Source organism: Octopus bimaculoides, chromosome 13 (genome assembly GCF_046866305.1).
Source record: "Octopus bimaculoides isolate indiv1 chromosome 13, ASM4686630v1, whole genome shotgun sequence".
NCBI lineage: Eukaryota > Metazoa > Mollusca > Cephalopoda > Octopoda > Octopodidae > Octopus > Octopus bimaculoides.
This window is the reverse complement of record NC_142940.1, coordinates 64,161,885-64,179,384: the sequence shown is the minus strand read 5'-3', so window position 1 is coordinate 64,179,384 and position 17,500 is coordinate 64,161,885. Positions and strand designations below refer to the sequence as shown.

Below are 17,500 nucleotides of genomic sequence, written 5' to 3'. Positions count from 1 at the left end.
TTGTTGTTTAGCTCTGATCGAGTTGACAAACTTATGATCAAAGACATTTCAGCCATGACCATCTCGTCATAAAGTACATCCAACACCATATCACTCATTCTTTGTGCTGTTTTTCATTATTAATACAAGGCGAGTGGAACTTGAAAGAGATTTGGCAGCTATTTCTAGCAGGCCGAACGAGGCTTTTGTTATTTCTTGATCAACGCTTTTCTTGTGTTACGAAGTTAGTAGCAGCAGCAGTGGTGGTGGTGGTGGTGGTGGTATACAAACGGGGATGGTGGCGGTGAAGTGAGGGGGGGGAGGATGTTGGTGGCAGTGGTGGTAAGAGGGGAGAAATGAGGAAGGGATAGTGGGGGTGGCGACAACGATAATAGAAGCGTGAGACGGTGGTAGCGGTGGTGGTTGTATTAATGGTGGTGGAAGAGTAATAATAGTAATACTAATGCGAAATGGCAGAAAGTATTGGAGTAGTAGTAGTAGTAACTGTTGTTTAACTTCAGATCAACTCTGAGCAACTCTTATGATTAACATCGCTCCAAAAGTGGCCATCCCGTCATTTTTGTAAATCTAAGACTACAATTGGAAGATGTGTCCTCTGTTTAAACTGAAAGAGTTTTGTTGCTATTTCTAACAGATGAGGCGACTCGATAGAAGCCGCCTCCTTAATTCGATCAGCAATTGTGGGACGGTGGGGGTGGTGTTTTGGGAGATCGAATAATATCAGCAGCAGCGGTACCAGTGAGAAAGAGAGTGGTGGTTGTCAGAGGTGGGGGAGGGCTGTCAGTGGAATAGGACGTGGCGTAAGGGTCGAAAGGAAGGTTATATAGGAATATATCGTATATACACATGCATATGCTAGCTCTAGAGTAAATATAATGAAAGAATGGGGGAGGGGGAGTAGTAAATAAAAAAAGAGGGGAATAAAATAGTAGCGCAGTGAGGGGAAGGGGGGGTCACGAAGAAAGATGAAGTAAAAGAGAAGAAGAAGAATATGAAGAGGTAAAAAAAAAAAAGGGAAAGGAATAAAGAGAAGACAAAGGGCAGGTTTATATTGATTTCTGACCAACTGCAAATATCTATTATAGATATCTAGTTTATTAATAGCCAGTGGGGCCGGGGAGAGGATAAGAGAAAGAAAGAGTGTATGCATGCATAGGAATGTTGAATGGAAGGTATCTATGAATGAAATGTAGAGGCAGAGTTCAACCAAAAACATTTGCCTGTGATTGTGTGTGTGTGTGAGTATGCGTGTGTGTGTGTGAATGTATATGTTTTCAGAGCAGAGAAAGAAGTGCCAGTTGTAGCCAGAAGAACCCACAGACACACGTATATGGAGTTCCAGAGAAGGAAACAAAATTAGCCTAAAGAATTTCTCTCAATAAAGCAATAGTTGATTTTTGCCTTACAAAGACGACTGTTGCTCTTCTATCAGTCGACCATTCTTATGCCAGAAACAAAAGAGGGTTGATTTCTATAGGAATGCTTGAATAATGGGGAATGCTGGAATTTCCCAGGAATGTGCTTCACAGGAAGAACATACAGTTAAACAGGGGCTAACATGCTTAATGCAAGGAGCCCAAAACAAAAAGAAAAGTTTCAATTACATTTATTTTCATAATGAAGAAAAATAATATAATTTGCTTCAATGACAGTTCTTGTCAAGAAAGCCAAGGGAGACAAACTCTTAAATCCCAAATAAACTTCAGATGTATGCAGGCATGGCTATGTGGTAAGAAGCTTGCTTCTCTACCACATGGTTCAGGGTTCAGTCCCACTGTGTGGCACCTTGGGCAAGTGTCTTTTACTATAGCCTTGGGCCAACCAAAGCTTTGTGTATGGATTTGGTAGATGGGGACTGAACGAAGCCCGTCGTATGTGTGTCTTTGTGTCTGTGTCTCCCCCCCCCCCCCATCACTGCTTGACAACTGATGTTGGTGTGCTTAATTCCTCATAACCTGACAGAAGAGACTAACAGAATAAGTCCAAGGCTTTAAAAAAATAAGTCCAAGGGTCGATTTGTTCAACTGAAACCCTTCAAGGTGGTGCTCCAGCATGGCCAAAGTCAAATAACCGAAACAAATAAAAGAATACCATGGAGAGTAAGTCCTGTCTTTGACACGTTTTGGACTCGTTGTTGCAGCCAAGAATAGTCTAAACCAGAGTGACAGACATATGGTCTTTGGTAATGCTAAGTCTCACCTCTGGCAACTCCTCCTACAGGATACCTTCTGAGATATGAATTTTCTGGTCTTATCTTTTAAATTCCTTTCTCTCCACCAGCATGCATGCAAACGATAAATTCAACAATCTCCTGACCTGTCAGAGCCACTGTACCGTCTGATGTATACTAGAGAAACTCATTGGAAGCTGATAGGTTCCTCATCTTCATTAGCCATCAGCTGCAATATCATCAGATCCAATGGAAGCTTGCTGGTTAATTAATTTCTTTGATATTCTCTACCTTATCATCTCTCACTATATTTATTGGAATGAACTCAACATTTACTCCAGTATTACTAATTGAATTGGTTTGAAGAGATGGTTAGTGGTACCTTCATTGATTACTGTATGGATTTACATAATTATTTATATGTATAAACCTGGCATAAGCAACCTTTTATGAGAAACAGGTGGCATGAGACATGGCTCATTACCAGGTGGGCAACACTATTAAAAGAATTTAGGGTAATTCTTTGTCAAGTGTGACGTTCAGAAAGTCATGTGAGCTGCAGCTTGCTCACGATTGGTATAAACCAAAGTACAAATTGATAAAATGATTCCACTAATTATTGAAATGGTTATAACCATTTCTTAAACGTAAGTAATACCATCATCTTTGTTTGTTTGTTTATAATTAAAATCTGCAATCTATTTACCACTTAATTAGTTAATTTCCTCAGAATATCCAACAGATTAAATGAATAAAAAATACTTTATTTCCCTCATTACACATTTTGTTAGCCAGAATTTTGTGTGAGGTGTTTGACTGGGGCAGTTGCATGGATTTCCTAAATCCCTACTTACTCTCACTGTACATACATACATACATACATACATACATATATACACACATGCACACGCACAAAATTGGCATTACAGCTGTTTCTCAGTGGATTTCAAATTTCCCATATTACCTTGTTATTCTCAAGAACCTTTATACAAAAGGGGACCAGGAGGTAGCAGAGACCAACACCTAAAATATCAGTTGTTGTTTAATCCTGGGTGAGAAGTGACAAAGCAGACTTATGTCCAAAGGCAATCCAGTCAGGCCCATCCTGTCTGTATATCTAGAATTGTTCTATTCAGTGTGGTGTACTTTCCTGAAGCTGTTAACTTGTGATTTGAGGGAATTTAGCTGCTATTTCTAGCAGATGGAGTAACTGTATAGAGGCTCTCTCATTGATCTGTGTACCTAGAATAGTTAAAGGTCATACTGGTACACTTTGGTATGCAGTCAGTGGCTTGTTGTTTAGGAAGCAGTGACATAACACTCGTTTATCTGTATGTGCTACTATTTACAACTACACACACACACACACACACACACCTATGCATACAAAAATATGCTCACACACACACTAACACACCATAAACTCCCCCACACTGTACAACACACATGTGCACACACACACACACACACACACACACACATTCACACATACATTGATACACCACACACCTATACATATAAAAATATGCTCACACAGACACTAACATACCATAAACTCCCCCACATTGTACAACACACACATACACTAACACACACACACACAGCACACATACAGCTGTGCGTTTGAAGCTGAAGGGGCTTCTATGTTGCTGCTCTCCCCTAGTTTACACCTTTCTGTCTTTAGAAAAGACATATTGGACATTGGGGTTCTGGATTCCCTGCACCTAAGAAAAAGACAGGATGGTCACGGCTGGAATGTCTCTGATCATAGACCTATACAACCAGGAATGGTCTGAGACTCAACACTAACATTTACTCAAACACACACATGGGACCACATCCGCACTCATACACACCTTCAAAGCATGCAACAAACACACATTCATAAACTCACACACACACACACACACATGCACGCAGAAACCTCAATAAAGTCACACGAGTTGCCAGAAATAGCAGCCAAATTGCCACTAAATTACATTCAACCCTCTCCTCTTAAAACATGACATATTTAATAGTTTTGGATACAGGATTAGCAATAGAAAGTTTGGAAGGTCATGTCTGGAATGCCTCTGATCAAAAGACTGCCAGATTAGGACCAAATTAGGGCAAAATACTTCCCCCCACCTCTCTCTCTTTCTCTCCCACACAAATACAGAATGCTGGGTTTTTTTCTGGCAAACTAATTTATACGATTAATATATCATGCTAGTGTGTGTGTGTGTGTGTGTGTGTGCGTGTGTGTGTGTGTGGGGGGGGTAGCAACAAGCAGTAACTGGTTCATTGAGAGTTTGGTTGCTGTTGTTGTTCAGGTCTATATTTAAGAGATGAGGAATTATTTGCATTATTTACATTATTTACATTTGATGGATACTTGTCCTCACCTTGTTTGTTGTTAACACAACGTTTCGGCTGATATACCCTCTCTTTCTCTTTACACACTCTCTTTCTCTCTCTCTCTCTCTCTCTCTCTCTCTCTCTCTCTCCACCATAACCCAACCCTCCTCCTCTCTCTCTCCACTGTAACCCCTCCCACTTTCCCTCTCCCCTGCAACTCCTTTTCACTCACCCAACCCATCTCTCTTGTTGAAACACTATCAACAGATCAAAACCCACCCACAAAGGTCTTTGTGACCCAAGGCTGCAATCCACATTTATGTCATGTTTTCCAATGAATTATGGGATCTTTTATTTTGTACTTCTTTTAGTTATTGGGTTGTGGCCATGCTGGTGCACCACCTGGAAAAGTTTCATCAAACAAATCAACCCCAACGCCTATTCTTTTTTTTTATTTTTTCCTTAGCCTGATACTTATTCCAAGCAAAAATCTTATCACGAGGCCACACCTGCACCTATTACAGATTAAGGTGCAGCAAATGAATGCAAAGAAGCAGCAGCACCATGCACTGATGTAGGCAAAGAGAAATGTTCAGAAGTGGTGGTCGTGGGTTGATGTGCTATGGGAGGAATATGAAGCAGGAATTGAATACTGAGAAATGGTTTGTATGAACGGCATTCACACACCCACCCACATACGGACCACACCCCTCTTTACGAGTTTCAGCTTATTTATGGACCAAGGAAGTACCTTTGTTGTAATACCTACACACACCCACCTAAACCCCACCCGCCCACACACAGTTATGGATGCATATTCAGAACACTGAAATGTATTTGTTTAAACACACATTTTATCAGTGTTAAATATGTTTTAAAGCAAATCTACTAAATACCAAAATATTACTAGTGTTTGCACTGTGACTGATAGCAGTGTGTGTGTGTGTGTGTGTGTGTGTGTGTGTGTGTGTGTGTGCGTGTGGGTGGGTGGGTGATTGTAAGACATACACATCTCTCTCCCTCTCTTTCTCTCTCACTCATCACATATATTTATATATATACATATATACATATATATATATATATATATATATATATATATACACACACACACACACATACATTCATGTAAACAAAGAAATTAAAAAACAAGCTTTAAAATAAATATTGTCCCATAAATAACACTAACTCCTGCTGTACATTTTGTAATATCAGTGGAAGTATTCCACAGTTAATATCATAAAAACTTATTATGATTATTATTATTACAACTACATTAGCATTAAACTCCTCGAAAAGGTTTATTTCTGTTAGAATGCAAATTCTATCATTACGAACAGCCATGCTACATGGCAGTGAAACATGGGCTGTAACTGCTGAGGACATACGTAAGCTTGCAAGGAATGAAGCCAGTATGCTCCGTTGGATGTGTAATGTCAATGTGAATACCCGTCAGAGTGTAAGTATCTTGAGAGAAAAGCTGAACATTAGAAGCATCAGTTGTGGTGTGCAAGAGAGACGATTGCGCTGGTATGGACATGTGGTGAGAATGGATGAAGATAGCTGCGTGAAAAAGTGCCACACCCTAACAGTTGAGGGAACCCGTGGAAGAGGTAGGCCCAGGAAGACCTGGGCTGAGGTGGTGAGGCAAGACCTTCGTACATTGGGCCTCACCAAGGCGATGACTACTGACCGAGACCTTTGGAAATGTGCTGTGCGTGAGAAGACCCGGCAAGCCAAGTAAGATCGTTGCCAGTGCCCCTGGACTGGTTCTTGTGCGGGTGGCACATGAGATGCACCATTTTGAGCGTGGCCGTTGCCAGTACCGCCTGACTGGCTCCCGTAGGATTTTCGAGCGAGATCGTTGCCAGTGCCCCTGGACTGGCTTGTGCGGGTGGCACATAAAAGACACCATTTCGAGCGTGGCCGTTTTCGTGCGGGTGACACGTAAAAGCACCCACTACACTCTCTGAGTGGTTGGCGTTAGGAAGGGCATCCAGCTGTAGAAACTCTGCCAAATTAGACTGGAGCCTGGTGTTGCCATCCGGTTTCACCAGCCCTCAGTCAAATCGTCCAACCCATGCTAGCATGGAAAGCGGACGTTAAATGATGATGATGATGATGATAACCAAGTTAGGAGAAACAGCTGTTATTACCAACCTGTAGGCTGGATCTAGTGCTATTAGTGGAATCCATTCATGAGGAAAGTCCTTGTAGCTGGGGAGTGAGGGTGAGGGTGAGGAAAGGAACTTCCACCCCAGGTGATGCTTTGAAGCAGGGGCCAGTTTAGAGTGTGCTGGGGAGAGGGGGGAATAAAGTGTTACCCCGTGCAGAACTGACCCTAGCTAGGCCACTGGATTGTGCTGTTATCTTCTTTGGCCTTTGGTGGTTAGAGTTGAGCCATGCTTGATGGTGAACGAGACTGGAAAAACTAGGGACACATCTTCTTCTTTCATTAATCCCTTTATCAACTCCTGTAATTGTGGAGCGGGAGAAAGTGCATTCCCCGTGAAATTGCTAAAATGTAGGAGAGTGGCAAAAATGGTTCCGGCGAAAGGGCTTACCGTCAATACGTACCTGTTGGCAGGAAAACACACCTGATAAGGGGCGCTCGACCTTGAGAGTCAGGATAATCCTGGATTCGTGTGATTCCTTCATTGACCCAAGGCAGACGTTGCTCTATTGATATATCTCATATAATCCATTTCCATAACTACAGTTTCTCATCTTTTACTTCGTAACTGTTCTGGTATCCCACATTTTTTATATTTAATTCTTAACCCCCACCCCTCACCTATTAATCATCATCATTATCATTACTATTATTATTTATTTCAACAAACACTTTTCCATGCTTGTATGGGTCAGATGGAATTTGCTGGGGCAGATTTTCTATGGCTGGGTGCCCTTGCTGTAGCCAACCCTCACTTGCCTTCAAGCACAGTAATATTACCTCATGGCTGGGTGTGCTTTCACCTTAAATTGGAAAAGATTGGCACCACTACTTAAATGCTGGCAATGCTTATTGGCTGCTATCACATGATGTCAGTACCGACAGACATGAATAACACACACATATACATACATATAGGCATAAATACATACACACACACACACACACACACACACACACACACATGCATATGTATGTATATATGTGTGTGTGCTTACATGTATTCATAGGTTTTACACACACACACACACACACACACATATATATACCATATATATGAATGTATGAGCAGGTATGTATATATAAAAATATGCATATGTATACATGTTTACATACGTGTACATATATATATATATATATATATATATATATACACATATACCTGTATATAAATAGATACATATACAAATATAAATATACATATAAACCTATTGGTACATGGATACACACACACACACACACATACATGTAATGAGACGTACATAGTCAGATGAAGGGGAAAAAATAAACCATTGAATTAGTATATTTTGATGAAGTCAATTAATAGAGTTTCCCCTCCTCCTCCTCCTCCTACTACTACTTGACTTCCTCTTCATTTTCTTTTTCCCCCACTCCCCCCATCGCAGAGAAATAATCATAAATGACTTAGTATGAAATTTGAATATTGGCCTTTGGCATCATTTAAATGGTTCTTCTTTTAACATTAAATAGCTACAATAAAGATACACACACATGCACACATATCTATTTATCTATCTATCTATCTATTTACACTCACACACACACACACACAGATAGATACCAGAAACACACATATGCACACACCTATCTCTATCTCTCTCTCTCTGTATATGTATATATATATATATATATATATATATATATATATATATGTATGTATGTATGTATGTATGTAGAGAGAGAGAGAGAGAGAGAGAGAGAGAGAGAGAGAGAGAGATTAACGTGTGTGTGTGTGAAACACAGAGTTATTTAGCCTGAAAGCTTCATCGGAGATGATAGTGAAACTTTTAAATACATAAAACACAAAATAATACAAATAAAGAGAAAATACTGAAAGTGTAACAATATTAAAAGATGCACAATTATGAAAGTTCTTAGATAGCCAGGTAGATGGAGAGGTAAGTATGTTGGAAGGTAGGTAGGTAGGTAGGTAGGTAGGTGGGTAGGGATAGCAGAAAGGAATCACATGTCTGACGTTAAGTGCAATGTATAAAGTCATTAAGACAGTCCTTAAACAATGGTTAAGTGTTCTGTGATATCATAGCAGAGCTGACAGCCAGGCATTTACTGCTCGTATTTGGCATTGGTAAGAATGTCTCTGTCTTTGTCAGGCTCCGACAGAACAACCCCAAACACCATTTATTTCAATTAATAATGTGAGAAAACTTCTGGAGTTTCACAGATTTAGCTTTTCCTATGGAGATGGAGCGAGAGAGGGAGAGAGAGAGATGCAGTGAAGAAGAAAGAGTAGAGGTGGGAAAAGTCGTTCACTGTGATGCCAGTCCAGAGACTGACAGCTACATGGGTCCTGGCTGAAAAAGGTTGAACTGGATGTCCAGCTGATTAAGCCTGATAAATTAAGCAGATTAAGATGAAGAACAAAGCAGGGTGAGCAAAGGAAGAGAGAGGGAGAAAGAGAAAAGGGAGTAAAGACTGAAACAAGAGTAACTGATGTATATGAAACAGATTTACTGAGAAGTAACTCCAACATATGAAGTGCTGTGAGTGAATTAGCAGTCATGAGAAAATATTAGCAGTCATAGGAATATATGGGAGAATGCTTTAGAATATTTGTTTCAGTTGTCTGTGCTCAGAACTGGTTATGTTGTGCTGGTATAAATGTTACGGGGTCATGCACATTGCTCCATCCTCTAAGAATAGAACAGGGTTGAATTAAGGCCTAGAAAACCAATATCCTACAAGAACTCTTCAAGGGTAGACATCAATGAGTAGTAAGGAATGGTTCAAGAAATCTTACAACGTCTTTCATTTGGGGAACAACAATAACAATAACAACGACAATAATGAGAATTTAAGTAGAGTAGAGATTATAATTGGTTGATGGAGTTGAATGTCTTGTGTTTCCCTTTCACTTTTTCTTTTTGTCATTTTCTTGATAAAATTATAAATCTTGGGACCATTCCCTTTAATCTTTGCTGAATATTCTGTATTGATGGAAAATAACTGGTTAGTTTCTGCATATCGTTTTTATAAAAAGTTCTGATGAAGCAATTTTTAAGGATGCTGTGGAGATAAACTGCCCAGCATTATATGACTGGATTGCAAATGACAGACAAGTTTACAAACATGACGCAAGATTGGTCACCACAGAACTGTTGAAACAATAGATGCAAACACACATGCACACACACACACACACACAACCTACCTACCTATCTAAGACACTCAGTTGAAAACGAGTTCTACCTTTCTCACCATGTATCTACCAAAAATCCTCAATGTTCCACGAGGCTGAAGGAGGGAAGGCAAGCCACTGTCTATGCTTATGACTACACAAGCCCCAAGAACAGTTTCCGAAAGTATGGTACAAGTTACCAAGTCATTGACATTTGTGTGTGATGGATAAACTAGGGGGGGGGGGTCTGTGTGTGTGTGTGTGTGAGTGTGTGTGTGTGTGCAAGTGTGTGTGCGAGTGTGAGTGTGTACTCGTGTATAAGTGTATATGTATGTGCATGTGTGTATGAGTACATACACACACACACACATATATATGTATATGCGTGTCTTCAAAATGAAGATAGTTAAAAGCTCAGGGATGTTCTTTGCCAATAATAATCTGAAAGTTATCAGAAGAACAACAAAAGCCATTACTGAGATCTCTTAATAATTAATTTAGCTGATCGAGATTTCTAAGATAGATTGCCAGTGCAATTCAGTAAAAGAATCTCAGTTACCATAATTTGGCTCATGTTCATTTATTTGTGGAATATGGGAAGGAGAAAAAAAAAAAGCAAAGCATAAAAAAGAAATAAAATTCCAGAAAGATACAAAAAAAAAGCACCAATTAAATATTACAGAGAGAAAAGAAAGACAAGAAACAAAGGAACAAGTTGAAAACAAATACAAGAAGAAAATTCCAAGTTTAGCATAGTGTAGCCTCCACTCCACATTTTCAACTGAATAAGTTGGTTGGCAGTAGAATATCTGTGGATGGAAATGAAGAATTGTTTAGAGTAGATTGTGGCATTGGTTTGTAGCAAATTAAGCAGCATGAAGAGAATTCTCAGAAAATTCTGATGTGTCTAAAAGTAGCAGATAAGTAAAAGAAGGGTAACAGCAAAGTCTTAGATTTCAAATTCCTGACAAGTCTAAACTTTCTCTGTATTACGGTTACTGTAATGTAAACAAGATGTGTGTGTGTGTGTGTGTGTGTGTGAGAGAGAGAGAGAGAGAGAGAGAGAGAGAGAGAGAGAGAGAGAGAGAGAGAGAGAGAGAGAGAGAGAGAGAGAGAGAGTGAGAGTGGCGTTTCTCCATGAATGCAAAACATGCAAAACATGCCAAAGATATAGAAGTGAATGCAAATAACGAATATGATATTAATATAAAATCTTCCAAGTGACAACTTGGAAGCTGGTACCTACATGCTTATATACACACACACACACACAGAGTACTTCACTGAAATGGGTTTTGATGTTTAAAAATGCATTGCTATGTGTGTGTGGGTGGGTGGGTGTAGGTGTTTGTATGTTTGGTGGAAATGGAACTCGATGCATAAAAGTAGAATGTATAAAATTCTTTGTCAGCAATAAAAGCTACCAAAGTAATTCAAATGCTTTGAGTCTTGTGTAAAAGACAGGAATTTAATAAAACTTGCTTTATATTCTACGTATTTTGAAATTATGCTATACATACATTCATGTGCATGTGTGTGTATGCATGCGTGCATCTATGTATGTATGCGTATATGGATGTGTGTATCTATGGATACATACATGCATGCATGCATGCATGTATGTATGTATATATGTGTGTGTATGTATGTATATGTATGTATATGTATGTATGTATGCATGTATTTATGTATGAATGTGTGCATGTACATATTATATGTGTATGTGTGTGTATGTATACATACATGAATGTGTGTATGTATGTATGTATGTATGTATGTACGTGTATGTGTGTGTGTGTGTAAAATCTTCTGTTCAGAGGGAAGGCTGTGCCCATAATCCCATACAGGGCCACCAAAACAGCTGAGAGGAAGAATATCCTCAAACCAAAGAAGTGGCCTGAATGTTTGCACCCTGTATAATATTTATTCAGGACATTTTAAATCCACTCAGAAGTTCAAAACCTTGGATGTTATATCAATGTTTATCACATCAAACCCTGACCCTTTTAAAAAAAATCGTCTTTTGGACACAATAACAAAATGGATTTGGTATTCTGTTGAACTTCTTACCCCCAAGAGACCCCTAAACTCCTAAACCTATCCCCACTGTCATTTCCTACTCCTTTCTGCAACATTTTCCAATTCCTCTAATTCAACAATATTGGTTTCTAGTAAAGTCTAAGTCATCCCAATTGAATTGCTCTGTGTCCTCGCAAAAGAGTCACTTTTCATTGCACATTCATTCCAATTGTTTGAGAATTAATACAAAAGAATAAAAGCCATGTTTTGTCATACATAAAACTGGTTTCCATTCAAACTATTTTTAAAATTAAGATATGAGACAACTGAACCTCTTAATTGTTAAATGAAATCTAGCAATTTGCTGAGACAACAAGTGGCATTACTGTTGCTATCAACAGGTGACAACTGAGTTGTATTTTCGTCATGTGCAATGCCAAAAGAGCTGTACTCTTCTGCCACCACTTTATATACATTTTAAACTCAATAACTTTTACTTATCTATGATAGCTGTGCTATTAATATATTAATGAGTAATTAGTATTAATGAACAATTAGTGTACATTTAATGAATCCCTTTTTATTTTCAACAAAGCAAGCAACCATGATAATGAGTTTGAATTTTTATACAGTAACAAAACAAAAAAAAAACAGTACAAAGAAAGGTTACAGAAACAATTAGGAGCTGCAACAGTTGTTTGCATGAAGCTTCTGTTATGCAACTAGAGGTTGCACTTTTCAAAATGAATATAAAACAGAAAGCATTGGTGACTCTTGAATTCCTGACTGTAGTTGGCAATGAATATTTTAGACACATCAAAATATCATTCCTTATATAAATTCTTTGGAAAAAATATGAAGGAAGGAAAGTATGATTTATGTAAGTGAAATTATATTGTTGATATGATATATACACCATCTTATATAAAAGTACAATGGTCAAGAGATATAAAGCAATAATTTGCCTACACACACACACACACACACACACATATACACACACATACATAATCATTTTATATCTTTTGATAGTTGTACTTTTGAATATTGAAGAATTAATCAAATATGCTATTTCCTTGCATTTAATCATCTATTGTCAAATGGGTTGGTGCCAAAATAGGTTTGGCACCAAAACAGGTAAGAGTGAGAGTCAGTGAGTCTGTAACAGATTGAGGTGGAAAGGATGATGAAGTCGATAGAAAGAGGAAGTTAACAGTGGTTATGGAGGTGGTGGGGGTGGCGTGTAAGGAATGGTGGAAGGAATTGGTGAAAGCATTGGAGTTTAGCTGATTGCTGTTAAGGGAGTCAGGCAGATACAGCTATCATAAAAAAAAACCCCAGAAAAGCTGTAATGTTGGGTCCAGTGAACTTGAAGATTTTCACCTCAAAGTAACTGATGGATAGGTTGGCGTAGCTGAAGCTGTTCTAATAACCTGCTGGTGTTAGTCTGAGGAAGAATAGAAGCAGTCGTAGGTGAGAATGATTAGTGCAAGGGAAAGGGGGGCAGAGGGGTTAGGTTTGAGCAGGGTAGTGTCATCTGACACAATTATGGGTAAAGTGTCCAGTACAATGTCCAGTGATGGAAGAGTGGAACTTGAAAGACATGATAAGGAAAGAGTTGGTAGGGGAGAGGGTGGAGAGAGGTTTTGAAGAGAATTAAAGGTGTGGTTGGAAGTGGTCATTTGTTGTTAATAGGAGTGGGCTGCAGGAGGGCAACTGACCATAGAATATGAAGTTAAGGAGCTGTATAAGACTTGTAGAGGTTAGACAGCATAACACCAGCATTGATGACATTTGACATGCTGAAGGCAGCAGAGTGCCAAAAGTTCTTCTGTTTTCTCCTGCCACCAAATTTGTCTTCAAACAAGGAGACTTCAGATCACGTTAATTTTCCACGTGTTTTTATAACTGACATGACCTTTGCATGAAACTATCGTTAACAGTATTTTTTCCTAATGCTTCCTTCCATACAGTATTGAAAGCTAATTAAAAAATTAATTAAATGAAAATGCAGTGGAAATTTATGTTCTGCTACCTTTTCTATTAATTGTCTGGCAATAAAGATTGCATCAGCAGTTCCTGTTTGCAACCTAAAACCACAATGAGATTCACTCACTCTTCTTTCAATTACTGCTGCACATCTGATTAGTAAAATCTTACAAAATACTTTATCAAGAATTAAAAGAAGTGATATTGCTCTATGATTTCTGAATTTAATTTATCTCCTTCCTCATGAGTGAGGTCTGCTCTGATTTCTAACCAATTCCATGGTGATCTCTCTTTCGTAATTATTCCATTAAACAGCCTTATATCTTTATCACCATTTAATTAGAAGCTTTCATTAGTTCTGATGGTATCCCATCCATTCCTGTTGTTTTCCTGTATTTTTCACTGTTTGATACAATTGAAATCTTCTTCCACAGTAATTGGTAAGAATTGGTCTTCCATACCATCATCAATTACTTGATCTATTTCGCATAAGGCTGCCCCTTCATGTGGACCGAGATGCTTGCTTCTCAAAATGCTTCCTGCAACTGTTTAACCCATTGCCTCTCTATACTTATACCATTCTTTTCTAGTCTTTTACTGCCAATACCATTTGTATACTTTGTATATATATTTTTTTTTAATTTCCAATTGTCTGATTTGCTGAAATAGCATATATCTGTTATTTCTTCAGCATATATCTGTTATTTCTAACATATTTCTGTTATTCCATACCTTGTATTTATTAGAATTTTTTTATTCTCTTGTCTGACAGATGCCCCCCACCCCCTTTGCTCTTTCTTTTTTTATTTAATTCTCTATTTTCTTTTTCTGTAATTGGTGTTATGTTGAAAAGTAATCAAAAGTGATTTTACTTTGTTTCTTTTCTCACACATACATGTTAGCAGAGTTTCTACTCGTTTGTTTGTTTTTTAACCAATTCCTTATACTACCACTGAATGCACAGGATGCATCATTAAAAAACTTCAAACTCCGTATCATCTTCTTACATCGCAGCAAACTGACCCCCTGCTGAGGCTTCAAATTTCTGTGGTAAAACTTTTGTTTACAATTTTACAAAATTATAATGTTTTGGAGGTTCTTTGTTATGTCTAATGTCTTGTGGTTTTTATGGAATCCTGATGTTTGCCAGGACTAATAAATGCTCACACCCTATTTCTGCAGAACTACATGTTCTACAGATTTTTAGATGAGGTTTCCATTTGTTTGGCATTAATTTATTAAAACTTTTTGTTAGTTTTGACCAGTGAAATCCAGACAAAACAACTTCATTCTCTGAGTCTTTGAGTCTGACTATTTTGTTGGAGACAATGAGTGAAGGCGCTTGCGTTAGTGGTTTGGGTATTCAGCTCACGGTCATGAGATTGCAAGTTCAATTCCTAGTCTTTGCTGTGTCCTTGGGTAAGACACTTTATTTCACATTGTTCCTGTCCACTCAACTGGTAAAAATGAGTAGGACCTGTATTTCAAGGGGCCAGCCTTGTCACACTCTGTGTCATGCTGAATCTCCCTGAGAACTGCATTAAAGGTACGCATATCTGTGGAGTGCTCAGCCACTTGCCTCTTAATTTCACAAGCAGGTTCTTCCATTGATCAGATCAATTGGAACACTCACTGTTGTAATTGACAGAGTGCCAGTTAGAAACAATGAAATCACTAATTACACAAAAACAAGAGTTTTGATCCTCTTTTCTTACAAATTTCAATTCCATGATTTTTTTTTTAACCTTCAACCATTCCTTATCCTTACCATTACCAATTTCAGCATTAGAATTTTCCATAATAAACAAGCTTTCCTTTGGTAAAAGGTTATCACTTCTTGAAGAGGGTCAAAATTTTCATCCTAAATAATGAATTTCATAATTGGCATCTGCTTCATAAACAATAAAGATATTCTTTTAGCATTCACAGATTCCATACAGAGATTTGTGCCAGGATATTTAGTACCCCCCATTTGTCACTGAATAAAGGTACTAAGAATCCTACAAAATCTAAGCGTGCCCATCATAAAAGCCTTTGACTTCAAAAGATTTTCATCAAAGTTTTATGAGAATTTTAACATGGACATTTACTCAAAGAATACCAGGAGGATTCATCGAAGCCATCTGTTTTAGACACACACAGACATATCATCACCATCATCATCACCATCATCATCCATCATCACCATCATTTAACGTCAATTGTCCATGCTGGCATCTGGCATGGGTTGGACCAGGGCTGGTAAGCTGAGGGGCTGCACCAGACTCCAATCTGATTTTAATCTTTGATGCTAATTAATAAACTATGCTCATACAATGTATTATTTTGGAGTGGACGCCACAAACTACGTCACAGGAAACTTGTTTAAGTGAACAGAAGCTCCAAATAAGGGTTGGTATAGAGTAGCTCTTTAGTCTTGCCACCGAAAACCACTGCCTGGCCAGAGGCACACATCTCATGCTGAAGTCACTTACTTCAATGATGCAAGGAACTCTATGTGTGCCTAGTGTGTGTGTGTGTGTGTGTAGAGAGAGAGAGAGAGAGACACACACACACACACATACAGACACTGACTACATCTAATTGTGTGTTCAAGAGCTTGAACCTCCTCCAAGCCAAATACTTCAGAAAACGAATGAACTCTTTATGTAAACATGTTTACCAATCAGATGTTGATGATTCTGGGTAAATATGAAAAGAGTTAATCAGGATAAGTTTAGGTTTTGTCATCAAGGAAATATTTCGCCTCTCCTCAGTTGCACTGAGACCTTCAGCTTTGTAATATCATAAATAACACAGGTTACATAGTATATCCACAGTTTATATTTTTATGTTTGCATGTAAGCGTATGTGTGTGTGGGGGGGGGGGGTGCATGCACTCATGTGAATGTGTTTTTAAACTAATACAATTCAGGAAATGAAATAGATATTTTTTTTAAATGTTGTCACCCCCAGTGGGAATTGAACCACATAGTTCACATTTCTAGTATAGCTCAACTTGATTTCCCATTACAGAAAGTAGAAAGAAGGGGAAGAGGTACAGTATATTTTTTTCTTTTGAAATCCATTTAAATAAAAACATGAACCACAGTGAAAGCAGTGGAGGAATAGAGTCTATATGAAAGTGACTAGTCTCAAGTGTATTGGTTGATGTATGTTAATATATGTTAATGCATGCAAGAATCAAAGAAAGTATGATGGAGTCTATAAGGATCATGCAATGTAAGAATAGGAGATAGACACATACTTGTTGAAAAACTGCTTTGAGCTAGTCTTAGTATATAGTCATTGTCCAGGTTTGACTATAAATTTAAACTCTTAAACTTTCACTCAAGGAGCTTGTTGTGTAATCTCCCACAAAGACAGAACTGGCATTGTAAGAGCCAGGTAAGTGGGAGACCCTGTCAGTGATATTCCATTTGATATTGGGGAAGTTATTCCGATGGTCATGGGGGTCTCCAGTTGAAGCTGTACAGGGAAGTGGAATTTCCTCTATCTCTACACCTGAAGGAGTGCATGTGCTGTGTATACCATTCCTTAAAATTATTGGCTGTCATGCTGATGTAGTGGCTCTAAAGACTACAGTGTGAGGGTGGCTCTAAAGACTACAGTCTTTGAGAGGCTAGATCCTCCCAGTGAGAAGTTGGTAGAATTT

The 17,500-nt window shown here is 38.4% G+C and overlaps 1 protein-coding gene across 6 annotated transcripts in view; it reads right to left on the bottom strand.

Moving 5' to 3' along the window:
• The window catches only part of LOC106867774 (uncharacterized), a 127,602-nt gene that overhangs the window by 51,340 nt on the left and 58,762 nt on the right, over positions 1–17,500 (bottom strand). Inside the window, exon 1 of one of the 6 annotated variants that reach the window (XR_008265409.2) lies at positions 1–667. This exon is cut by the window's left edge and continues 552 nt beyond it. The exons of 3 other annotated variants lie outside the window; for them this stretch is intronic. The gene's annotated coding sequence lies outside the window, so the exon portion shown is untranslated. Of the gene's footprint in view, positions 668–17,500 lie in introns of those variants that run through there. 2 more of the 6 variants (XR_016244080.1, XM_014912757.3) reach the window with 2 other exon arrangements.